Genomic DNA, 27,283 nt, shown 5'->3' with positions numbered 1-27,283 from the left:
GAAGAGTTATGTACTATATTTAATGCTACTTTTCAATTATTTATCTCTATTAATATTATACGTACCTACAGATGTAGCTTGTGAGTATAAACATACTCACAAGCTGGTAACTTAAGGTGGTAACTTAACAAGGACGCTTTACCTATTGACATAATAATAAGAAGATGTGCACAAAATTTATTTTTGTTTAAAATGTATTTAAAAAGTATTATCTTCGTATATAAATTATTGTAATTTCATCAAAGTCAACTAATTAACGTTCATTCTGCCATTTGGTTGAATATGTATTTATTGTATATATATATTTGTTGTTTATATACATATGTATATTTTATTTACGTATGTTTTATTACGTACGTCTATTTACTTATAATTATTATTTTTATTGACCTTATATTTATATTGTTATACTACCTAGCCCTTTGCTATACTTTATTCCTTTCACCAACAGGTTGTCTGGCAGTAGCAGATCCACCCTTCTGAGCACGATGGGCATGTCCACAGCCTTTTTACAACAATGGATAACTAAAAAAAGTCAGCCAAAAAATTTCACCGAAAAAAATCGATTATTCATTAACACTTCTATAATATGTACACTGTTTTTGCCTTTACCTTTATTTAAGGAGGCGTCAAATTAAAACAGCCCAGGGCGCTGAATCTTACCCACTACCCACAACCATAATGTACTTGTTTAGTACAAACGACCAAAATCGGGTCTAACTTCTTCTAATGAATATTTCCTTATGTCCAAAGTCCTGATGCGCGAAAATATTAATAAATCAATTAAATCAAAAATATTCAAATTCAAAAGTCGTCTATTGTTCATGAGCGAGAGCGCACTCCGAGTAGCATTTGAGAATTTGGCCAATTTTTGGATGGCTGTGACCACAACCTTTTTTGAGGCCTGGATCCGCGCCTGACGTCTGGAACTAGAAGACATTGCTTTTTACCAATAAGACCACCTTATTGTAAAACATATAAGTTTAATTGTTTGTATCTTTAATTTGTTCTTTATTTTGCTTTGCAATAAAGTATATTTTATTATAATTATTATTAGGTTTGTAGGAAGTTATCTCTGGAACTACTGAACCAATTTTAAAAATTCATTCGCCAGCTGCTTAGCTAGCTAGGTATATTATTGTCGAGTGTTGAAGGCCGAATAATTTATTTCCGTAATTATATGTTTTAAATCAGAAAATTTTACGTTTGTAAAATAAGTTTAAGAAAAGTATTACCTACTATACTTTACCTATTTACATTGACGTAATGGTAAATGATATGTTAATAATGTACTAACTACAAACATGTTGGTTTTTATTAGATGTAAAGAAGTGTTCAGCACTCTATGCATATCTCTTATTCGTAGATAGTAGACAGGTAAGCCAAACATTAAAAAAGTACGTTGTTTGGACAGCTATTTTAAGAGATACTGGAAGATGAACATTAATGTACCTACGTCGTATCTCCACTACCGGGTACCTCTCACCTATAGTAGTCGATAAAGTGCCTTATCTACCTAACTGATGTAGAAATTCGCAATGTTATCTTAAAGTAGAATAAGCTAAAATATCATTTCATTTTCATCGAGATTATTGTGTTTGCATGCAAACGAAGAAAAACCGACTTCAATTATATCGGACAACTAATACAACGTACGTAGACGAAAAAATAGTCAAGTAAATACGCATTATCAAAGATTACCTCAAAAGTTGCAATCAGATCTCGATTAAATTTAAACCACATGATAAACATCGGCTTTCGATTAAATTAAAAATCATCAAAATCGGTACACCCAATAAAAAGTTATGCAGATTTTCGAGAGTTTCCCTCGATTTCTCTGGGATTCCATCATCAGATCCTAGTTTTCTTATCATGGTACCAAATTAGGGATATCTCCTTTCTAACAAAAAAAGAATTATCAAAATCGGCTTATAAACGACGGAGTTATTCCCGAACATACATTAAAAAAAAATAATATATATATATGCGGTCGAATTGAATAACCTCCTCCTTTTTTTGAAGTCGGTTAATGTACGATTAGTGTATGATGTGTCACTTGTTCCGAACATTGAAATATTGAAAACTCACATTATTAATGCTGCTGAACAAATCAGGCAAACTTTACGAACAAGTGTCGTAAAAAGCATTTTAAGGAAAAGAATGCGCCTTTGTATTCGTAACGAAGGGTTCCACATTGAAAATGAATTGAAATAACATCACGCAAATCTTCTTCTTCGTCGTTTCCTCACTGCTGAGGATCGTGACCACATATGATCTTCCACTGAACACGGCCATGTAAATAAAGATAGTTAAAAAAATTTAGTATTGATTTTTTATTTATTCTTCTTTGCTTGCAATTTTATTTCATTTTGAGACTTTAGTTTTGAGTTTGACCATGGTTATTGTAGCTCGTTGAATAGCTTCAGAAGTGTAGATATTTTTAAAATAATACGCAGATACACGCTCATAGATTTTTTTCCAGTACGTCATAAGTTTGTAAAACAAAGACATTAATTATTTTCCTCTTTTTAACTTTGGTGAGTCAAAGGTTGAAAATTCAATAAGTTATCGTTATGTTTGTTGTTATTTATTATTAGGTATTTAGAATATTGTTTATCATTCTATGAAGATTTTACGAATATTCGTCAATTCATTTATTTTTAATGTTCTTTAAAGTGATAGATTCGGGGGTCTTTCACCAATAATAATTAAATTAAAAAAAATCATAATTTGGTGAAGATGGATTTTTTAAAATATTTTTCTTTGATTGCTTATATCCCTCCTGACAACCCCTTAAAGGGATCGTGACATATTACAAGTAACCCTGTATAAATAACGCCAATTTTAATTTAAAGGTCATCCGAAATCAATATCGTTTAATATCAATTCCGAGATGACCAAGCTACGTCTTTCTTGGAAATTCGTTATAAATTAAAATAACGGCCAGCCAGCCGTAGTTGCCATGGTGAAGGGACTTCAAGGGTACTTGTTTGTATTGACTCTGTGACTACAATAACATTTTATAATTATAATAATTTATTTAATTCAGACTAAAATCACAAACTTATAAACTTTAAAAATTATTGTTCATCCATTAAATAATACACATAAAAATATGTTTGTTTTGTGTAATAAAACACCTAGCGGGAATCGAGCCCGCAACCACCGAAGCAGAAAACTGGTAATAGTAAATAAAAAGTATAATTTATAAAACATAACACTAATCCATTGATTACAATTTTTAAAATAAAATTTTGTACAGGATGAGTCGAGGCAGCAAAACACGAAGAAGCCTGAAAACAGTAACGCAAATTATTTGAGGTCTTAACGAGAATGTTTATATAAAAGTCTACACGTTTTTTTAAAATACTAATGGTCGCCCAGTGGTCAAAATTCGACCATAATTAAAAATTTAAGTAAGTGTACGAAATTTCATATTCCGCCGTCCGCGCAATTTTCGTAAAAAGGGGTACAAAGTTTTTGCTTCACATATTAATATATAGATATTCAATATCGTTGAGACCTCAATTTCCTTTTTTTTGTAACAAGCTATATGTAATATAAGTGTTATATATTTTATAATTGATTTCTTGAACGTGTTACATTCATTTAACTAGCTCGAAGATTTTCGAAGGAAATGCAAGTTGCTAATGTTATGGCAATAACTCTCTATTGTCGCCATTGTTCTCGTTTTATTACGCAACGATATTTGCCAAACATTCGGGCACCTCAGGATCGATATCGATGGCTATGTAAACAATACTGCGAACGTTTAGAAAGCAATATAGCTACAAACTATAACATTCATTCACCAGTCACTGTTTAAATGACTTACAAATTATTCATTCTTAAAGGATGTAGTTTAGGGAAAAGAGGTATACCTATAATAAAATAAGCAAATTGTACCAATTTCAATATATTAATGTCGATTTAATTTTACAATGGGTGCCGTCCCATATCGGCATCAGTGGAAATGGGGAGGCTAACCGATTAACTAAAGAAGGAAAAATGTCAGGAAAGGAAATTAATATACATTCAGATTATTCAGAAGTTGTAATTAAATACAAAAATGATATTTATGGTATCTGGAAAGAATATTCAGATGAAATATCCTAATATTAAAGGAATTTGATATCGCACGATCCAAAGTCAGCCTCTTCCCGTGCCCTGGTTTATCCGTAACAAAATATATAGATTGTATATTCTCAAGTGGCTCCCAATTCACCTTCGCAGGAATACTCACTGACTTACTTTGTTATATAGCATACTATTTAATCCTGCTACTCCTTCTTACCTACGTAAACGTTTTAAGTATCTCAACGAGTCTCATCAAAATTCCTCGCCACTCTACTACTTTCTATACTAAATCATTTACTGTGTATATTTCTAGCTAGCCACATAATATCTCCTGTCCTCACTTTCAATCTTATCACAATAATTCATTAACTATATATACGTTTATGTATGTCTATTAAAACTTTCCATTAATATATGCCATGTACGTACATCTACGTTATTTTTATTTTTTATTTTGTACTTCACTGTCTGTAACTATCTTTATGCTTTGTTTGTAATATATTTGTGGTGTACAATAAAGTATAAAATAAATAAATAAAGGAATTAAAAAAAATTCATCAACGAACAACTGTAAAAAATTGTACTCTTGCATAATTATTCTGGAAAAAAAAGCAATATATATTTTGAAAAATACACATTTATACACAAGAATAAAGTATTATTAATACAATTATATTTGCTGTTAATATCAGATAATTTCCTAGAAATAACGATGGTCTTGAAAAAAGTCACGTATGAAAGAATATTTCTCGATAAAATATAGATTATCTTATGATATGTACTTTAAATACTTATATATTAATAACACATCAAATACAATTAAAACCAAGATATCTTTAGGTATATGTACATATAGTGAACAAGACTGTAATTAAATTATAGAACTTGTTATGGTATTTACCAAGTCTCACTATGACGCAAATTATGTTTCATCATTATTTCTATCTGCGTATGTGTGACATAAGGTCGTTAGAAAAATATAGTGTGTTTTTTTTTTAAATAAAACGATTACTATGTATGTCTCTCAAACATTTCCGATTTTAAAAAAGTGAGATCGGTGATCGTTAGATTATATATTATTTAATATTTAATTTTTTTTTACACACACGGTCGTCTTTTCCTACGGTAAGCAACTTAATGCGTGTTCTAGTGCCAACTGTTTATATTTATAAATATACATGGAAATAATACATATACAAATTTATATACTAGCTATGCTCGCGATTTCTTCCGCGTGGAATTATGACTTTACATGTTCAATGTGATTCTTTAAATTGGCATAACTTTTTCATTTATGAACCAATTGACATGAAAAAAACACTGCATCTTACCACAATATATTAATAAAAACACGTCTACATCGGGTAAGTTGTTTCTGAGATTAGCGTGCACAAACGCACAGAAAACAGACAAGAATTCTAACAATCTTTGTTTTTGGTGCTATTTGCGTTGATAAAGGTCCCAATAATATTTGTCTATCTTGGGTCGTCAATAAATAATATGCACTGAAGAAATTCGCCGACGTGTCGGAATTGCTAAAAGTGCAATGATCAACTAAAACAAGATATGGAGGAATTGTGGTATCTATTGCAAAACCAAAGTCCGTCTGGTCCGAGCTCTTGTGTTCTCAATATTCTTGTATGGCTCCGAAACTTGGTGCCTCAGAAGTCGCGATTGCAGCAAGATCAATGCATTGGAAATGTGGTGTTGGCGAAGACTACTCCGAATCCCTAGGACTGCCATGAGGACGAACTCCAAGCGACTCTCAACGATCTGCATGTAGCGGGCCCTTACCTTCTTCGGGTACATTATGCGGTCTCCTAAGCATAGTCTCGAGAAACTTATAGTACTGGGTCAAGTTGAAGGGAAACGCGCCAAAGGGAGGACACCAGCAAGATGGTCGGATGTCATCAAGAATACAGTGGGAGGCAGCTTGTACCGTGCAACACATACTGCTTACGATCGCCTTCAACGGAGACATATCATTCGTGGTCGCGATCCTCATCATTGAAGGAACGAAAAGGAGGAGTTTACTTTTCTCATGAATGAAAAAAAATGAAACTATGTTTCTATAATATTGGAATATATCTGTAATTTTTTATTTTTATTTTATTTTATATGGCGTGTTTTTATAGGATATGTGCAGATTTTTTTATAAAAAAAAAAATATTTAAAAAGATTGGCTAAAGTCGGTTTACGGACGATAGTTTTACGCGATAACGTCATAAAGAAACATTGATGAAAAATTGTATACTTTTATGAATTTAATTGAATTATTATCACTGAATTATTTCAAACTGCTCTGACGTCACGCGAGAAGAGAGATAATTATGTCACAAGCCAATAGGCCGATCATGCCTCTCTATCACTTATTCCGAACTCTCACTTGCACGCTCAGGCTCAGGAATAACGTGACGCTTTTTCGTGCGTGCAGCCGGTGTTAATCCGTTTTTAAGACGTTAGACGTCAAAAAATACGAAATTAAATACAATACATCATCTGACGGATTTTTTCAATCATGTCGATAGCCCACCTAAGAATGCCGATCTCGATGTAGTTACTGTATTGTCAACCCAGTTTTTTGATTTTGTACGACCGGTAGTTACCGTCATCTGATTTAATAATATATACTAGTTTCGTTTTGTCTGGCTGCTTTGACTTCATCTAAATATTTTCGTCGCCATAAACCTAAATCGGGCCTTTCTACTAAAATACTGTTTCTATCTCTAAAGGAAAACCGCAAATTTTTCAGTACTTAGTACAATGTCGATCTTGAAATAGATGGGGAATTAGAATCTTCCTTTATAATATTCAGGATTTTATCTAATGTAGGCATTTCATTATAAAAATAAAGGTTGTAGACCACATTTCGAAAAGTGCTTTTCGTGAACTCATCACTTGAGTATTAATAATTAATAACACTTTTTCGCGATTTCTTTTCTTTTTCGTTGATTTGGTGGTCCACCTGTTTTCATGTCTCCAATAACCTTAAAAAAAAAAAAAAAAAACGATACCTATATCTTTTAATATTTATAACATAATGTTTTTATTTATAGTTTAGTTTGATGTCATTAGTAATTTGTAATTTACTCATGTGTATTAAATTCATCTATCTGTAATAAATAATGTCCGTTGTGTGGTTACGGCGAGGTAAGAGGCGACTAAGGGATAACACTGTTCCTCTACCACCTTGGAATATAAAAAGCCGACCGATGGTGGGATAACCATCCAACTGCTAGATTTCAAAGGCACAACTCGAAAATGGGCAGCAGCGTCTTTGGTGCGACAAAGCCAGCCCTGCAGTTACCAACCCGCCTGCCCCTGATTTAAACAAATTTTATCTAATTTATTTCTCTGTGAATTTCAAAAGGCGCTTAGTACGCATAACTATATAAAAAATTGTACGCCATTACTCACGTACAAAATAATATCTGGTTCACATACTAAAACGTACTATGCGCAGGTAGCGCCTGAGTCAATGAGTGTCCATGAAACTACAGCGTTTGTGTGAAATGGACTCTATGTTGATTACATAAACCAATAATAACGCAGTCAAATTTTTCGGTACTCACTTGTAAAAAAACAAGACTATACGAATGTTGTTTTGTTAATCTATGAGTACATTAAAGTAAACAATTTTAATGTGTGTGTGTGAGTAACGTGCGCATGCTTACAAGAGGTAAACAAGTTCCACGCAACCTTATGATACGTCAAATAGATCGGACGACCTTAATCTTGAACGATAGAGTCCTCGCGTCGAGCAGTGCCCTTACCTTATCACTTTGTTATCACACATCATTAAATTTCGAATTTATATATTAATTTTAACTTTGAAATACGGCCCTACTATCCTAGTAGCAACAAAACTATTTTCATTACTGTACAATACAAGTTTTTATTTCAATATTTTATAATATTATTATCATTACATTTTTGAACCAAAAAGGGAAACAAAGTGTTATTATTATTAATAACACTTTGTTAAATATAATAATATAGTATTTTTAAATCATAATTAAATACGAATTACGTGGTGGTGGTTACGGCATCAAAGAATATAGCCACCCCCTCTCTTCCCGTGAGTGTCGTAAGAGGCGACTAAGGGATAACACAGTTCCACTACTACTTTGGAACTTAAAAAGCCGACCGTTGGTGGGATAACAATCCAACTGCTGGCTTTGAAATACACAAGCCAAAGACAGGCAGCAGCGTCTTCGGTGCGACGAAGCCAGCCCTGCAGTCACCAACCCGCCTGCCCAGCGTGGTAACTATGGGCAAAAAACATGAGTTCACGCCATTTTTGGAGGCCTATGTCCAGTAGTGGATTGCGTAAGGCTGCTGTGATGTGATGTTTATAAAATATGAATAATATTGTTTTTTACCGACAATATAATAAGAAAATATAAAAAATCAAAAAAAAAATTATGATAAAATATGAATAATATTTTTCGATTTTATCGACATAATAATAAAAAATAATAACTGGCTATTTAAATAAAAAATAACGAGTGTAACGAGTGAAAAAAAAAGAAAAAATAATAATCGATCTGGAAATTTGAGGGATTTGAACCGTGGTCTTCTTGATCGATCGCGACCGGCCGATTTCCCACCTGCGCTATTAGATTACACGTGCACATTATTTGCACGTGCGAAATTTACCTTTGCATTCTAACGATATTGTAACCATTTTTTCATTGTCTAAAAACTGGGATAAAACGACATTTTCTAAAAATGAATCCTAGCTAGATTTATTTATGTTTCCCGAAATCCCCTGCATACTAAATTTCATGAAAATCATTGAAGCCGTTTCAGAGATTCAGATTATATATATATATATATATATATATATATATATATATATATATATATATATACATATATACAAGAATTGCTCGTTTAATAGTATAGCCATATCAGCCGTATCAATGATACGGGGTACTAAATTTTGCTTATACACGTTAGCACGGCTCTATCGACAGGGCCGTGCTAACGTGTGTAAGCAAAATTTAGTAAAATGTTATCTACGATGTCACTTAATCTCGTGCTTCCTGAGAAAAAACATTTAAAAAAAACTGTCATGCCTATAGAGTTTTTACTTAAGAAATGACAAAAATCCAAAAAAGCAATCCCATTTTCTCCGAGTTAAGCATGCGCCCAAAAGTTGAAAACATCTTTCATCGTTTATTGCGGAATTCAGTTAATCATTATAAACAATTAATTAATCTTTTTTTATAACAATGGGGGCAAACGAACAGACGACGCCATCTGATGTTTAACGGCTACCGTCGCCCATGGCCTTTAGAGAAAAGATGTATAAACCCGACGCTTGAAAACACCCAAATTATAACGCTCAGAGAAAACCTCATTATGGAAGGTCATTCCACAGTTTGCATGTACGTGGAATTAATGCGTGCGAAGCTCGCACATTGATTGCAAACCATGCATCCAAGTGGTGTGGATACTATCAGGAACACTGGACTTCTTGACGTCGAGGAAATGCAGAACACGACGAACGGTACTTTGCTCAAAGCGCACGTTACGCATCGCGTGCTTGCCCTATGTAATGCTCGATGGTGCTTTCCCCTCATCGTCAAGAGTTAGTTGAATTTGACGGAAAAAGCGTGCAAAGAATTTTTGTTTTCTCTTTTGCAGAATGTACCAGAGAACCTTCAAATTCGCGCAATGATGGAAGTGAAAAGAAATTACCTTTGACAGTTTTGGCAAGAAACTAAAAGGCACGGGTTCCATTTGGAAAGCCCAATAGTCTTTCGCCAATTCTGCTAAAGTGTTTGAACTTTGCCCTAGCGATTTGCTTTCTGTAAGACCTGGAGGCAGCGTAGAATCTCTTCTTCAGGTTATGCACCTAGCAAAGAATCCCCCGCATATATTGCTGCACCTCAAGCGTGATCACTTTCCAGCTTGGAGCTACAAGCTCTTCAAATTAACTTAAAATTCGAAATTCAAAAAATTCATTCCATTAAGAAACTCACTTCGAAGGTAATAACAGCTTGCTTTCTATTATTGAACCTTTCAGTTACAACCGCAACAGCTGAAAGAAGTTTTTCAAAACCAAAACTGATAAAAAATTACCTAAGGACTTCGATGGGACAGGCACTTGTCACTATTAATACTGAGGAAGACTGTTGTCTATTCTAGGAGGAAGTAATAACTTATAATCAATAAATTTTTATTTTATTTAATGTAAGCATTTTTGTTTCTTTAGTGAGAAATCTTTACCATTCATTTGGGCCCCTCAACTAATTTTGATACATACCCCTCTAAGGTATGCTACGCCACTGCCTTGACCTCTTAGGGTTTGCTGCTTATATATGCTTTGTTTTTATTTTGTATATAAATGTAATACTTACTAGCTGTATTATTCCACCACCGACCACCACCACTTTTGATTAAATATTTCATTAAATTATAAAAAACAGAAGATATACAGTTTTTTAACACGGTACCTTAAGGATTATAATTATGCTTTTCTATAAACTAATAAACGAATCTATATTCGTTTATTAGTCTTAGGCATGTATATATATTTTTTCATAGTTTATTATAATAAAATAAATTGATGTGTGATTAATTATTTGAAGTACCGCGTAGTATTTTTTATTAAGTTTCAAGATGTACAGGCATGTGAAATTCGAATTTCTATTTCAATTACAGGCTATTTTTTAAAACGCACATTTAAAATAAACAGAAAAAAGTTTTAGTACTAAGAACTTGTGATAGCGGGCTATCGTATTCAGTATAAACAAGAAACACAAAGATAGCATTATGTGTGTAACAAATACACATGTTATGTTCTAGGAATATGACACTTATTAATATTTACGGTCCCTAAATACGAAGTTTCTGTACGTCTTCGTTTCTTTATGTTGTATGTTATTACAAAATAAATAGCGTTATATTTCCGATAAAAAATATTGTTTTGATTACAAAAAGGAAAGTCTACGCGTTAAATCAAATATTTAAGGAAGGAATTCTTTATGCGGCTGTCATGTTCTTTACACGTTATAGTATCTCTGTAAATAGTAAACGATTTTAGACATGTGATTGCATTTCTAGTAAGTGCCCTACAACTGTTTAAAATTGCTGTTATGAGTAATCTTATACATAAAATTCTCGTGTCACAATATAAGTTAAAATACTCCTCCGAAACGACTGGACCGATTTTTATAAAATTTTGTGTGCATATCGGGTAGGTCTGAGAATCGGTCAACATCTGTTTTTCATACCCTTAAGTTATAAGGGGGGGGGAGGAGATTAAGGGGGTTTATAACATATTATATGGCAAAACAACGTTTGCGGGGTCAGCTAGAATATTGTATATAGGATGTATGATAGTTCTGTCACTAAAGTTAGTTTTCACAGAAATCTGCAAATGCTGGTCTTTTATAAATAATAATTCATATATTGTAGAGCAAATATTGCTCACTGCATATGTCACTATATCTGTTCCGCATATTGAAAAACATCTGCCCGAGCTACTGAGTCATAATAAGTCTATTAGTCTAAACGTTACTGGCTCAGAGCGTACGAGTCTCAATCAGTTCCTGCCTGAATCATTCCTTGTTACTGCTAGATTGTAGTGGCCCTGAAATCTAAAACGGCAGTAAAACAACACATCTACATAAAGTTCACTTAATCGCTTGGCAAAATACCCGAGGACTTCCTTGTTTGCCCGTGTGATATTTTTGTTGTAAAAATAATAATAAAAATACAATTTACCACCAAGGTTACCCCGACCTTGTTTACTAGGAACCGAAGTGTCAATGTGTATTATGTATATATACTTGAATATATACTTGTATATATATAAACAGACTCCGTTTGCGTTCAGAGTTTAGCTTTTTAATAAAACTATAGAGGTTACACTAGAATAATTATTAGCTCATTTAGAATAGGAATCGTTACTGTACCCTAAGCTTTGTCTAAAAGTTTATTTACTGTTTACATAATTATGTAGTATGTAACTCTCAGTTACAAACGTTAGACTGTAAACCTACAGAAATTATAGAACAAATGTTTCCCTTTTAAAAAATATATTACATTCAGTCAGTCAGTCAATTCAGCCTATTGCAGTCCACTGCTGGACAACTGGACTGGCAGTTCGCGCCAGACATCCCGGTTTTCCGCAATCCTCATCCAGTCTACACCGGCAATCTTCCGTAGATCGTCGGTCCAGCGGGCCGGAGGACTTCCATACTGTGTTTGCCAAGACGCGCTCTCCACTCCACGACACGTCTGCTCCACGGCCACGCTGTCTTGCGACACAGATGATCAGCATATTGTCATTTTAACTTGCTAATTCTGTGGGCTATGACGGTTACTTTCGTTCTCTCGCGGATAGTCTCATTTCTAATCCTATCTTTGAGAGAAACCCCAAGCATAACCCGTTCCATTGCACGTTGAGTTACTTAGTTTATTTTATAATTTATTCATTGGTTAGAAATAAATAGGTGGTACAATTAACACGTTTATAATTAAAGTGATACAAAGAAATGTATTTGAAATTTAAGTTCACCTGTTATCTGAACTAATGAAATAACTAGTATATCTCAGAATGACAGATTTTTGTAAGGATATTTCAAATAGAAGTTACTCTGTCTGTTGTCTGAAAGCCAATAATTACAATTTGAAATCCTTAAAATTGTAAAGTGTTTATCGTTTCATAGTATAAAACAAAGTCGCTTCCCGCTATCTGTATGCTTATATCTTTAAAACTACGCAACGGATTTTGATGCGGTTTTCTTTAATAAATAGAGTGATTCCAGAGGAAGGTTTATACGTATAATACATGCATAATATAGTAGATAGTTTTAGAGGTTTCTAATGCGATGTCGTAAATAAATACATTTCATAGCGCTTAAATTGCAAATATTTATTTTATATTTTATATTTAGTATCAGCATGGTCGCTAGTTTATGATAAAATGAAATTTCAAAAAATTACAGCGCACCACTGAAATAAAATAATTATATCTGTATAATAAACGCTAGTATAGTTTTACCTTTTTCACATTTATTATATTGTACCTATATAACAAATAGGTCAAGCCGTCAAAGTTAGGTTACACAAAGACGAAAGTCAATGACCGAACAAAGAAAAAGTTTAACTTACAAAAAAAATAGGAGCTAAATTTAACAAGTTTTTGAACTTATTGACTAGACTACAAACCGAATCTTTTTTCACGTGGATGGATAGATGCAAAACACAAAGATCACATTCTTTCTTCGAGAATTTAAAGAAAATTACCTAAAGTATGTATTGTAAGTAGCTGCCAATAATAATTTATGTTTTTTATTTTATTAAAAATGTATTTGTTTGTGTTTTATTGAATAGCATCTAATTTTAACTATTCGTTAATAATATACTGTAAAAATAAAGATATCAAGAAACTGTCGACAAAAACTACATGATATTATTATAAATAATTTATCTGTGAAGGATAAAATACTCCGTGGTAATGCATTTGCATTATGACGGTGGAACTCGTTGCTGATCCTATGCTTTAAACATCTATTATGACAAAATCAAAATCAAAAACAATCAAAATCAAAAACAATCAAAATCAAAACTTTTAAAATGATTATTATTTTTGTAAAAGCAAAGCTACCACCGATTTGGAATGTATCACACACAAACATTCAAGAGACAAAGTTTTTTACTCCGATAGTAAAAGTGCAATATATCCTATAATCAGTTGTATTAGAGGATCTAAAGGTCTGACAATAGCATACAAAATAATAGATAAAATCAACGCTTTATGTTCTAAAGGAGCTTTTGTATTGCAATGGGTTCCAGCTCATATTGGACTCATGGGAAACGAGGAAGCTGACTGGCTGGCAAAGAAAGCCTTAATAGAAGGGCGGAAATTAAACCAAACCAAATTATTCTGAAACGACGGGAAAACTTAAAATAGAATCCTTTAAAAAAAATTGTGAATATTTTGACGACAGATCAAAAAGTGAAGGAATCTGGTTCAAAATCACACAATATTAGTTTCCTCGTATCCCGTGGTTCTCCTATTCAAAATTAACCCGTCAATAAATTATAATAGCTTTAAATCTTCGTTCTGGACACGTTCCTCTGAAAAAAAATGTTGTGTTAATTCACCTAACTATGACATTTGTGGTGTTGAAGAAGATATCCAACATAAAAATGTTGGATATCTTCCACTAAAAATAGTGGAATGTGTTCGAAACGAAGAAAAGAGGAAGGAAATAATAATAAAATTAAATTTCAATTTAAATTCTGCAGGAATTTTTCAAACTATACTGTCGAGTCCAATGTCGGAAACAGCCCAGATAATTTATAGATTTAGGTTAAGATAGAAATTATAATTGAATTGTTGATTGTGATATAGAGCATCATGGGACTGACATTTTCAGCCAAGGTGTAAAGGGACCCAAAATTAAAATAGAAAAGAAAAGGACAAAATATAAAGTGTTGACTTTTGTTTACAAGTACAAAAAATACAAAAACTAAAAAAAAAATTGTTCCAGTCTTCTGCGAACATTCCCTATTTGCAAATTTGCCTTCTTCAATTAACCTTTTAAACCATTTTATAGTTTTGGTCAGTTAGGCCTTAATTAATGTAAATGATATGACACATTTTAAAAACAAATATAGTTTGTATAGACCATGGATTTGACCCCGGAACTATTTGATATGGATGCACGTATTCTATCTACTATATATACTTGATAATCGTCAAGATTTTATGCTTTTATATAATTGGATAATCTCATCGCATAGAATATAGCATATCATGAAGTAAAAAAAAATCAGTAATTTTTTATTATTTTAAAAACAATTGCAAATTTAATACAATTCATTAAAATAACTATTTTTGTTTCAATAAACTTAAACTACTTAATTTTTTTAAAGAGTACTTATTTTCAAATTAAAATAAAATATGTTCTTTGTATCATAAGTACGTGAAGGCATTGACTTGTAGATATGTAATCAACAAAAAATTAACTTTAGAGACATTGAATGGAAACCCGAATGTGTGTCAAGAGTGCGCGACTGGCCGGCTGCGTACGCGCGTCGGCTGTCGAGAGCACTGCATCTGCCGCATGGAGCCAGGGCCAGCTGGGGGGTCGTCATTGTAGCTACGACCGTTCGACGAAACTTAATTGGCCCGACCTAGCTCGTAAAAGCGTTGTAAAAAGTGTGAAGGTCTGGTGGAGGTAAGGACTCGGAAAGAGGTCAAGTGTAATGCTTCGTGTTCCACTGACCTCATTTGTAGCCGAACGACGCCGACGCGGCCGTGCGGCTCGCTTGTTCGCTTTTCGTTCAAAATGTGTATACATGAACAGTTTCTTTGTTTTCATACAATGAAGCGAAAAATATATCGCATTTTATCGTATGTCGGGATACAAGGATCATTGTCCTTTGTGATAAATTTTACAAAAAAATTTTAAACCATTAAAGTCTATCTTTAACCCCAAGAAAAAATTCATAAATACCAGCCTATCATAGAGTATCATCAGTCCTATACATATAAGATAACATGAAACTATTCCAATATACTCGTAATAATAACACATTTAAAGTGTCACTATTACAAGGCCTTAATTGCAGGCTGTAAAAGATAATAAACTATTTTAATTATTTAAAGGTCTTGTTATTGCGGAACCCTTAAAATTTAATTACTAGATCCTTTGTAAACCGTCTAAAAGCCTGTAAACTCAGTGTAGTAGAATCATTACATTATTCAGCGTCAGGATCAGCTTGTACTAACAAAACATAAAAATTTTAGACATTAGTGTGAACGAACACATAAAGTTATATCTTTGTCACATATACTTCAGGATAAATATAAAATAATAAATAAATATCTTATAACATACACACGGTTGTTCCTTCCCATGTAAAGCAACCTGAGGCTTGTGTTACAGGTAACAGCCGACTTATATAGCTAAATATTCTTTTTGATAATTATACATAGAAATAATATAATATATACAAGCAAGAAAGTAGTTCCACTACAAATTGTGCCAACGGGCTAGTCAAATCATCAATTCAAAATATATGCGTAAAATGGAGTTTTTAAACTATAACCTTATACTTGTAATTTAATTAATTCCACATTCGTAAATAAAAGTTACTACTTTTATTCTCACCACAGTAAATATCCGGAAATTCATTGTTAGAAAAACAACCTTCCGAACTGACGGGACCTTCAGCTGTTATAACCATTGGCTTGGCCCCGAAACAAGAACACTGACACATATATCGGTGCCCGAATAATACCATAAACTCCATAATTCATAGCAACCTTGGCCCCGATAACTCATGTTCGAATCTCCAGAGAGGTTCATAGTTGGAGGTCATAAAATATACAAATTGAGTATAGACAAAGACATATACTGCATTATTTATTGGCTTACTACTGTTTGTAATAATAATATAATAATAAAGAAAATATCAAACAATGACGTTTCTTTTTGCTAATCCTTTTAAATTTCACTTATGCTTTATTTAATACAAATATAAGGATTCCTTAACCCATGTAAAAATTACTGCTGGTTAGTATTTTATACCATTATATTATCGTGACTAATTATATAAGACTTGCTCTAACTCGGACGTACATACATATATCAAGGCAAAACATTATGAAGTTAGTCGCCTTCACTATTATTATGTGACCTTTATTTACAGATACCGATTGTTTTTTTTCAATCGAAATCCTTGTGAATAATAGATGGTGTCCTTACAGTCTGAGCAGTTGTTTAAACAGTGAAATAAATTTAAACACCTTACAATGTGTGATTTCTAGTTTTCAGTTGCAAAGTTGCTGAACATGACACTTAACACAAACTTATTAACATTTCAAAATGATACCCGGAAATAATAAGTATAATTGTTATTTTTTCCTCGGATACAAATACAATAATACAATATTTTCGTTATCGTGGCAGCTATCTCAATACTTATGGTCACTAATTAAAATTCACCACACGAAGACTATTGTTGTGTTCCTAAACTGATAACATTTCATTCATTAACACTTCGTTTATATAGAGATAAATTATTCATTGTTATGTACTTGTACATAGTTACGTTTCTTAAAGATAATATCAAAACATTAAAATATTAGTCAGTATGCGTCTAATTGTTTATAATTTGTAAACCTTAAATTACAATGTAATACTACAGAGGTTTAAATAAATAAAATGTAAGCAAATCTTTTTGTCCAACATAAAATTAGACAGCGTCGTGGTAACGAAATATGATCTCTCACACTAAGCAATGCTAGGTGCTTTTGAGAATATGAATCAACGTACGAATCCACTTGATTGTCGATAGATGACTCAAGAAAATTCATTTTAATAAAATTGGCCAGTATGACGTGCAAAGTTCGTAACATACGTATGTTTTATAAAATCATTAATAGTCTTGTTTGGTTTTCATGTTCTTCGGGAACATAATTCCCGTTCCGGTAGATTTCTCTTGTTGAGAAATTGAAGAATTAATGAACACAATATGAAAGAATGTTTTCTGCAACTGGTTCAATTATTTCTAATAATATTTTTTACTAATATAGTTCATAAAAATCATTTTTAAAATATATAGCCAAGAGACCTCACCGAATTAGTATCAATCTATGTATTTCTGTTTTTTTTTTTACCAACTTTCTAGATCTTACAGCTGAACTATCATACGAACAATCAATGAAATTACTTATTGAATTATTTCCTAGTAGGTAGCACGCTACACAAATATACGGTAAACCATGTTTCCGCAAAAAATTGTCATAAAACTTGCTTTGTTGGTAAAATGAAGATATGTCCTTGATAGTCACTGTAATTAGATATTTACCATTATATCAATATTTAACTTTTGATAGCATAATTCTTTAAAACAAAATGTATATAAGATTACTAATATTTATCGCTATTAACTTATAGATGAAGAAGTAGATTACAGTGATTAAAAGTATAGGTATTTAGGTAGTACAACTTTTTTTACCACAAGAGTACTAAATTCGACGAATATGTGTGTGCCTAAATAAAGTCAGATATGAAAAATTCTTTAATTCCGTTGTAATGAGTGGAGACAAAAAATTTATTCTATAATTTTTTTTTTTAAATTTATAATTTTCATTTTATAATTTAGTGTAGTTTAGTAGTATACTCGTATATCGAAGTAGTACACCTTACAGTTTATCGCCTTTTCACGTTTATTTTGTTTATTTGATAGATTGGTTATTATGGTATGTTTACATAGTATGTATATATACGTATATATTTACTTATAACTTTGTTTTCGTAATATCCACATTACCTATCATTTTGGAATTAGCTATTGCTTTAAAAAAAAAATTTTAAACAACTAGGTCGGCATACACGTAAGCGTTTATTACGATAGACAGAGACATACATAGATAGCTTTTAGAAACCTATGTTTGAAATCAGTATTATTTAGCTGTGATCTTTTTGTAAGTCTGTTTCAAGGTACTTCCCCAGTCGGGCTGCTCCAAATTTTGAGCAGGATATTTCTTGCTGAGCCCTACCTCAGTGTACTTCGATTTAATAAAAAGTTTCAATACTTTATCTGTATAATTAAATTGTAAGCAATGTTATTAATTTGTCATTTGTCTTAATAAAATTGCATTTATCTTAACTATAAAAAAATTAAAAACTCGTACTCTAATCCGTAGCCTACATATATCGTTACCTACATAATAAGTAAGAAAGTAAACCAGGCAGGCGGCAGTGCCGCATCGTTTGATATAATGGTCAAGATAGTTGGATCATCCTCGGATCAGACAACCAATTGAGTGTGTATTGTTGAAATGACCGATAAAAATCATTCTTCTTTCTTTCTAGAGAAGTCGGACGATATTACTTCAAGGCCTGCTCGACGAGCTGACCTCCGCATATCGGTCGTGGAGGACAGACGGTCGCAAATATTTGCGCGCACTAGAGGCGCGCGAGCTGGGGTCGGGTGCGGCGTGCGGGCTGCGGGCGGAGGACAGGTGACCTTGCCGCACGTCTGCCACACGACCTTGATCTTGAGACGACCGCGCGCGCCCTCTCGGCTCCGGGAACGACGACACCTATGCTCCGATCGCTAACTATATCTGCTATTGTAATGGCCCATTACTGACGTAGGGTCGACTCACTAGCAACCACCAGATGATACCTGCTTCCTTAAGTGGCCACACAATTGATAAACACGTTTCGTTGATGATAATGTCTGTCATAATGAGTTGGCAGAAAATGTAACATTTTAATAACGTTTTAAATATAATTATTTTAATGACTTAATTAGCGTGTTTAAGTATTTGTGTAAAAGTAATGCGCACAAATGAAACTCTAAATTCTTTACGTATAGTTATTAAGTAAATAAAGAAACAAAATAAAAAATGATCGATCTATTTCTTAATTAATAGTATGACTGTATAATTATAGTATGACGGTATAAGATTACTCATTTCGGTGAAATAAAGAAAATATGTATATAAACATTAAAGTTTCTACTTTAATTTGAAGTCAACTTGGTATAATAAGCTGGTCGACAGCACGTGGACGCTGCAACCTTGCGATAACAGGCATCCGCTGAGAGCGTGCGCTGACGCAGCTCAGCGCATTTCTCCACGACGAACCCTCCCCTCGCGACCGCCCGCGGTCTATCGACGTCCTTCAACACGCGTGCGCTGCAATAAACTTACACGTGGATAATGCAATTGCATTTATAGCTCGCCGATTTGTCGACACCGGCTTGTATACTATGTTTTTATATAAAATTAGAATGATAACGTAATAGAATAATTATGTACCCATATTCGAACACAAGGTTTTCCAAAGCTGCTTAGTGGAAAAAGACAAGTTTTTGTGACGAGTAAGCATCTTTAATAAATTATTTAATACTTTGATATTTTTATGTACAGTTTTAAAGAATAATAAAATTTAATTGTAAAATATCGAAAGTTATAACATTCACCTACTTACTTATTAGCATTTAACCTATCTTATATTTATTTATCTGCAACATTAAACCCATAGAATTGATAAATTAATGGATATTGGGAGTTCTGAGTTTGCAAAATTATACCAAATTATATTGGTAAATTTGCATGATATACAAATAACCATTAAATAATTATTTGGTGTATATAAGTATATATAGCATTTCTCGTCAGAACATCATCAAATTTCTAATAGATCATCTAGATACTGGGTAGATAGTTAGATATTAAGTACAATGTTCTTAGTATCACTCAAATCTGCCAATAAGCCTTGAATAAATTTTAAGCACATTTAGACACAAAAAGCCACTACCTACACCTACTACACCTACACGTGTATTTTTTTTTTTTTTAATTTTATGCCCTGATCTGGTGAATATATTAAAGCTTGGAGAAGATATCCAAAATATTTCAAAGAAAAAAAAAAAACGTACGTGAAATGTGAAATCAATATCAAACCACAATTAATGAAAATTATTAGCTAACGTGTAATTACACGGTATTGGTATATCGTTTATAACATAGAATAAGATTAATTATTTTTTATCTAATTATAGGTAAATTTTTCGTATTTCAGCCCTTTGATAATTCCTTATAAGCTAGTAAAAGTTTACATATATTATAGAGATATATTATGAAAAGAAATTAATATTTTTTGTAAATTAATATTATTATTAGCTTTGGAAAATTATTATTGGCTTTTATTTAAGCTGCGATCAGCTGCTATGATAGAAGAAAAGAAATGAGTTCCATTTCCGCCAACTACTTTTAAGTGTCATCCAAAAAAGAAGGAGGTTCTAATTCGATTGTATTTTTTTAAGTACCTCAGAATATTTGACTGGGTGAATCGATTTCGATATATATTTTTTTTTTAATCGAAAGGTGGGGCGTTTTGTGGTCTCATTTAAATTTATTGAGATCTGACAAGTACTTGTCGAGTTGTTTTTATCCTAACAACGCGTATTTACTTGACAATTTTTTCGTCCACCGACATTGTATTACTTTTCGATATAATTGAAATCGGTTTTTTTGTGGGCGAGCAAACTACAATTATTCTACGTATGTTCACACTACGTTCGACTTACGTACCAAATATACAAAAAACAAACTTGTAAAGTAAAAAATGAACTTGAAATTTACCAGTTTAGTATATTCAATTTTATTGCACATTTTTTTACTTTAAACCTTGAAAATTGCCGTACTTATAATGTACCTACAGTAGTATCGCAGAGGATCATCTATACTTAGTTAGTAGTCGTAGATTTTTTATATGTAAAAAGATATTTAAAGACAATTGACGTTTAGCAAATTACAACATCATCATCATCATCATCATCATTACAGCCTATCACAGTCCACTGCTGGACATAGGCCTCCATAAGTTTACGCCAAAAATAGCGTGAACTCATGTGTTTTGCCCATAGTCACCACGCTGGGCAGGCGGGTTGGTGACCGCAGTGCTGGCTTTGTCGCACCGAAGACGCTGCTGCCCGTCTTCGGCCTGTGTATTTCAAAGCTAGCAGTAGGATGGTTATCCCGCCACCGGTCGGCTTTTTAAGTTCCAATATGGTAGTGGAACTGTGTTATCCCTTAGTCGCCTCTTACGACACCCACGGGAAGAGAGGGGGTGGCTAAATTGCCACACAGCAAATTACAACATTGTAAGGTAAATTAAGCAAGAAACGCGCAGTTTTTTTTTTGTTAGTTCACACAATAAATAGTACCTGGGTGACCGAGCTTAGCTCGGTATTTTTAGCAAATCGTATTTTTTTGAAATCATATTTAAATACGAATTACATATTGATAAAATATGAATAATATTTTCCAATTTTACCGACATAAAAATAAAAAATGAGAACTGCTTATTTAAATAAAAAATCATGAGTGCAATTAGAAAAAAAAGAAAAAAAATAATAATCGATCTGGAAGTCACGTCGGGTTTGAACCGAGGTCTTTTCGATCCGCCCCGACCGACCGATTTCCCATCTGAATTATTACAACTTTATTGACAATTGCGAAATTTATCTCCGTATTATAACAATAATGTAGCCATTTTTTCATTGCCTAAAAACAGGGATAAAACGACATTTTCTAAAAATGAATCCTAGCTATATCGATTTATCGCCCCCGAAATCCCCTGCATACTAAATTTCATGAAAATCGTTGGAGCCGTTTCCGAGATTCAGATTATATATATATATATATATATATATATATATATATATAGACAAGAAATACTCGTTGAATAGTATTCGATTGGATTTAAGATATTTCCTTCAATGTTTATTAAAGTTGTTAAAACGTTTGTTTTTATCAAACATACAATGTCAATTAATACCTATAAAAGTTGTAAGAGTGTGCAAACGTCCGTTATTTTTAAAACGTTAGAGTACATTTCCAGGAACCAGTAAAATTCCATAAAACAATTTGTGTGCGGAACTATTTGCGTAATACACATGTAACAGTAGTTTGCTCAACCACGTGACCCCAGCAGGTGAGTCGCCGACGACGCGACGTATTTAATGCGACTGCCACTGACAGTCCATATACCGGTACGTACAACAGGCGTCGTCCCTATAGGAAAGGGATGACATTGCATGACCGACACGATATTTTGCTAAACAAAATGCTTTAATGCAATGACGTCAACCGTCTGACGCGCAGAAACTAGCAAGGTCATATTTCAATAATGTATAATTGTTTGCAGAACTGAATGTTTACGTTGTAACGTTTGTTACTTTATTGCAAGTAATGACAACTCGAACTTCAGCCCGTGTTAGAAGATTGAACTTTCGGATGTAAACTGACTATACTAAGACTGAGAAATTATTGATATACATTTTCAATGGAAAAAATCAATATAAATATATATAAAATAGGCATCACGTTGTTTATCCGCGATGGACTCCTAAACTACTTAATCGATTTTAATCAAATTTGCACACCGTGTGCAGTTTAATCCAACTTGAAAGATAGGCTATATTTTATTTCGATATCTATAATTATTATATTCAAGAAAAAAAAATTGGCGATACATACACATATATGAATCGAGTTATACTCGGATTGAACTCAATGACAATTTTGGTTAATTTTTTAATTTTTGTGCAGCTTTTCATACACTGTTCCATAATATTGTTTTAGAAAGCTTAAATTAGATTCACGAAGATATCGCGTAAGATAAAGACAAAAAGTGGATTCTTCGAATAGAGAATAATTCGTCATAAATAAAAGAATATACTAGAAAAATTATTGTTATTTTACAAGATAAACATATGTTATTTGTTCGTGGCTCATTAAGTGATACAAGACATAGAAATCTACTTATTATTATACAACAATGTTAACTTTATCAAAGTATTGTTTGAAATGCAACAAGGTTAGTACCTATCTAAACATACGAAAGTATTACTATACCTAGTACTTAGTATACACTTAATCTTGTTGTTTTTTAGAATTAATGTAGAAATATTAATCATTAATGAGTTTTTTTATCTGCTTAACATTTTTTAACGAGCTATTACGGCACATAATTAACTTATTTTTAACCGACTACAAAAAAGGAGGAGCTTACTTAATTTGACCGTACACACACACACATCTAATATATAAAATTCTCGTGTCACAGTTTTCGTTGCCATACTCCTCCGAAACGGCTTCACCGATTTTGATGAAATTTTTTGTGCTTATCTAGTATCTATGAGAATCGGCCAACATCTATTTTTCATCCCCCTAAATGTTAGGGGTAGTCCACCCCTAAATTTTTTATTTTATTTTTTAAACAAAATTTTTAATTTCTATTTTTTTATGATACAACATGAAAAAATACATATAACCCTAAATTTTCAACCCTCTACCATCAACCCCTATTTTTAATAGCGTTTAGCGGTAAGACAACGATTGCCGGGTCAGCTAGTATATATATATATATATATGTGTGTGTGTGTGTGTGTGTTGGTGTGTGTGTGTATATATATTTATATATTCGATTTCAATGAATATCTTAGGAGATATCGCAGTTTTAAAAATAATATAAAGCTAAAAAAAGTTTTTGTTTGTTTGTTTAAGCACGCTAATTTCAGAAACTACTGGTTAGATAAAAAAAAAATGTTTGGACCCCTTTAAGGAGGAAGACTATGAGCAATTTTTTTTCTTAAATAATGCGTATGAAACCGCGTGGCTTAAATAAAGACAATAATACATGACTATACTTATCAGTTTACACGTTAAAATATCTATACTTGGCACTATACGAAGATAATAATCCATAACCAAATGAATGAAATATACGTACATAGTTACGTGCATCCCGTTCCAAAACGGCCCATTAGATCCAAAACATTAAAAATGTAGTCTCTAAATAAAATTTCAGAGTTTATAATTTAATTATGGGGCTTCTAAACTTTAATAATAAGGAATATTACGTAAGGAAACCTACACGCCACGGGATAAATGTTAAGACATATCCGCTAATCCGCAAAAGCGCAACGCGTCGGATAAAGTTCATATTTTTCCTTGATAACAGAATAGACATTTACTCTGCAGCAGACGTTTACAAGTCAATTTTTCAAATAGTTATGAACTGATATCAAAATCGTCGTACTAAGAACAATTCCTTTATGCTGTAAAGTACGTATGCAAGTTGTAAATCAGTCGTTAAGACTTTTATTAATTAAATAAAAAAAACTTCAAAACTAAGGCATATATACCGCTAGTTACTTTTACATACATAACCGTGAAAAACGGAATACAAGCAAACACGTTCACTTAAAAGTTATTAAGAAGTTTTTTTTTTTTAAATAGTAAATTGCAAAACAATTTGAAATGTTTTCTTCAATTTTACCTAACAATACATGTAAGGCCAATTGTATCTATTTATGGAGTGATTATTACTTATAAGGATAACGTTGCGGTCAAGATATTGTTCTGAACACCAAGTCCATCCACTACACAATGAAGTTTACGAGTTACGGTATATACTTGCGTCAGTCAAAAGCAAACTACTGCTGTTTTCTATGGTTTACTTAAACATTTATAAAGTTATTGATTATTTTATTTTATTGGCTTTTTGAAGTTATACTTACTTCTTTTGTCGCGTCAGGGAAAAGAGAAAATTTTTACGATGTGCGCGCACACCGTCACGAAAAACCGACACCCTGAAGTTAGCTAGCCAATGAAGTATATCTTCTTACAACTTAGTGTTGTACAAAAAGTTTTAAAATCTAGAAGTCTACTCGTATAAGAGAACAAGAATTGAAAATTAAATTTGTTGAATTTTAAGCTTTCGAATGGCTTAAATTAATTAGAAAAAGAACTAGTCGGTCGGGGCAGTGCAACGACGTTTTATAATTAGCGATGCACAAATGAAGTGGCTTCGAAGGAATTAGGTCGGTGCGAGGTGCAAGCGCGGGGAGGGTGCTCGGAATTCGCGTAACGTTACGTCAGCGGGCGTCGGCCTCGCATCGGTCGCTGACCCGCGGCTATCTCTAGCCGCTCCCCGCTAGTCGCACGCGCAAGCCGCTGCCTCCTGCATTTCCCGCTTACGCCTCTCACGCAATACACTCCACTAGCCTTGTGTGGGACGCTAAACCCCAATAATTATATTAATCCTTATTCAACTACCTATATTTCGTTACACATTTAGTTCACCAAGCTCTATTCGCTTAATTCAGTTACTTGTTGTTGCCGGACGGCTCACCCTTGAGTCTCCATGGAGGAGACGTCTGGCCTTTTCGCCGAGGCCGGCCTGTCGCTGGAGGTATTCGGTTGCCTGCAGATCCGGGACCCTCCAATTAAAGCGGCTGAAGCCTCCCGCAGGGGTTTGGTCGGTATTGCACCCCCAAGTGCTGAGGCTGACATACCTCCTGCGTCCTGGATATAAGCAGTAAATGAGTTCCTATGCGATACAAAAAAAAAAATCAGTTAGTTGAAAAAAAAATAATATTGTTTTTGGAGTAAGTTAAGTAATTAATCGAAGTTCAATTACATATTAGTCTAATTTGTTTTGAGAAGAAGAACCGTTGTAAACCACATCATATTTAAATCGTGTCACGCAACGTGTTTGAGGTTATCGACCTCGTTCAGTATCCCCCCACGTCTGCTCTGAAGGTATACATTGTTTAAAACGGGAAATAATACGGTTCATTCCATTTGTGGCATAGTCATACTATTATAGACAAATCTTACATATATTCCAGTTAAAATTGATTTTAAAGCTTTCATAAACTAGGACAACCAAGTAAAGTTATGAATTTAAAGTCAACGGCAGAGATATGCTACATACATATACTATAACAAAGGTTTGTAACTTTCTGAAAAAATACAATCACAATCACAACTTTGATTACTGCTTTATCGCGTGTCGTTTCATCCTGATACACCTTCTTATTTCAAGGAACGCTTTGAGTTTCTTTGCGACACCCATGATCGTTCCCTTCAATCTGACACCAATTTATTCCTTAAAACTCCGTTTCATACCTCTTCCTATTAGACAAGCTCAACTTCTCTTCTCCTTCGAAAAATATCTTAAGCTACATTATTTGTCACTGCACCCGTCATGATCATTATCGTCTTTGTATGATATATGTATTTTATATACGTAAGTATTATGTATATAGTATAAATAAATAAATATCTACACAATACACACACGGTCGTCTGTTCCCAAATTAAGCAACTTAATGCTTGTGTTATAGGTAACAGCCGACTGGTACTACATTTTTTTTGATAAACATACTTATAAATAATACATATATAAATATATAAATAAATATTTATATCACACCCAGACTCGGAGTGGGAATCGTACCCACAATCCTCGGAGCAGAAAGCAGGGTCACTACAAACTGCGCCAACGGATTAGTCATGTTGTTGTTGTTGCATATATTATCTATATGTACTTTATTGAAATATATTCTAATTCGCACACCAATTACTTGTTCACTTCCTAACTGCAGTTTCTGTTTTGTGTCCTCCTATATCCAAAGGTTGTCTGGAAGAGATCGCTCTTTCAGAGATAAGACCGCCTTTGCACATCTTTTATGTTATTACTAGCTGTTGCCCGCGACTTCGTACGCGTCCATTTCTGTTATTATGATCGCAATTAAGAAGTTTTTTATCTAATATATAAAATTCTCGTGTCGCGGTGTTTGTATTGAAACTCCTCCGAAACGGCTTGACCGATTCTCATGAAATTTTTTGTGCATATTGGGT

At 33.1% G+C, this 27,283-nt stretch overlaps 1 long non-coding RNA gene across 1 annotated transcript; it reads right to left on the bottom strand.

Annotated features, from left to right (window-relative positions):
• Window positions 1-426: 426 nt before the first annotated feature.
• Window positions 427-27,184, bottom strand: LOC123654014. Its single transcript, XR_006743174.1, has 3 exons — window positions 27,105-27,184; window positions 9,552-9,558; window positions 427-438 (listed from the first exon to the last, which is right to left on the bottom strand). It is a non-coding gene; the product is annotated as an uncharacterized LOC123654014 (long non-coding RNA).
• Between the last annotated feature and the right edge of the window lie 99 nt (window positions 27,185-27,283).

The sequence above is a fragment of the Melitaea cinxia genome, chromosome 5 (assembly GCF_905220565.1).
Source record: "Melitaea cinxia chromosome 5, ilMelCinx1.1, whole genome shotgun sequence".
Taxonomy (NCBI): domain Eukaryota; kingdom Metazoa; phylum Arthropoda; class Insecta; order Lepidoptera; family Nymphalidae; genus Melitaea; species Melitaea cinxia.
This window is presented reverse-complemented; position numbering and strand designations above follow the sequence as displayed.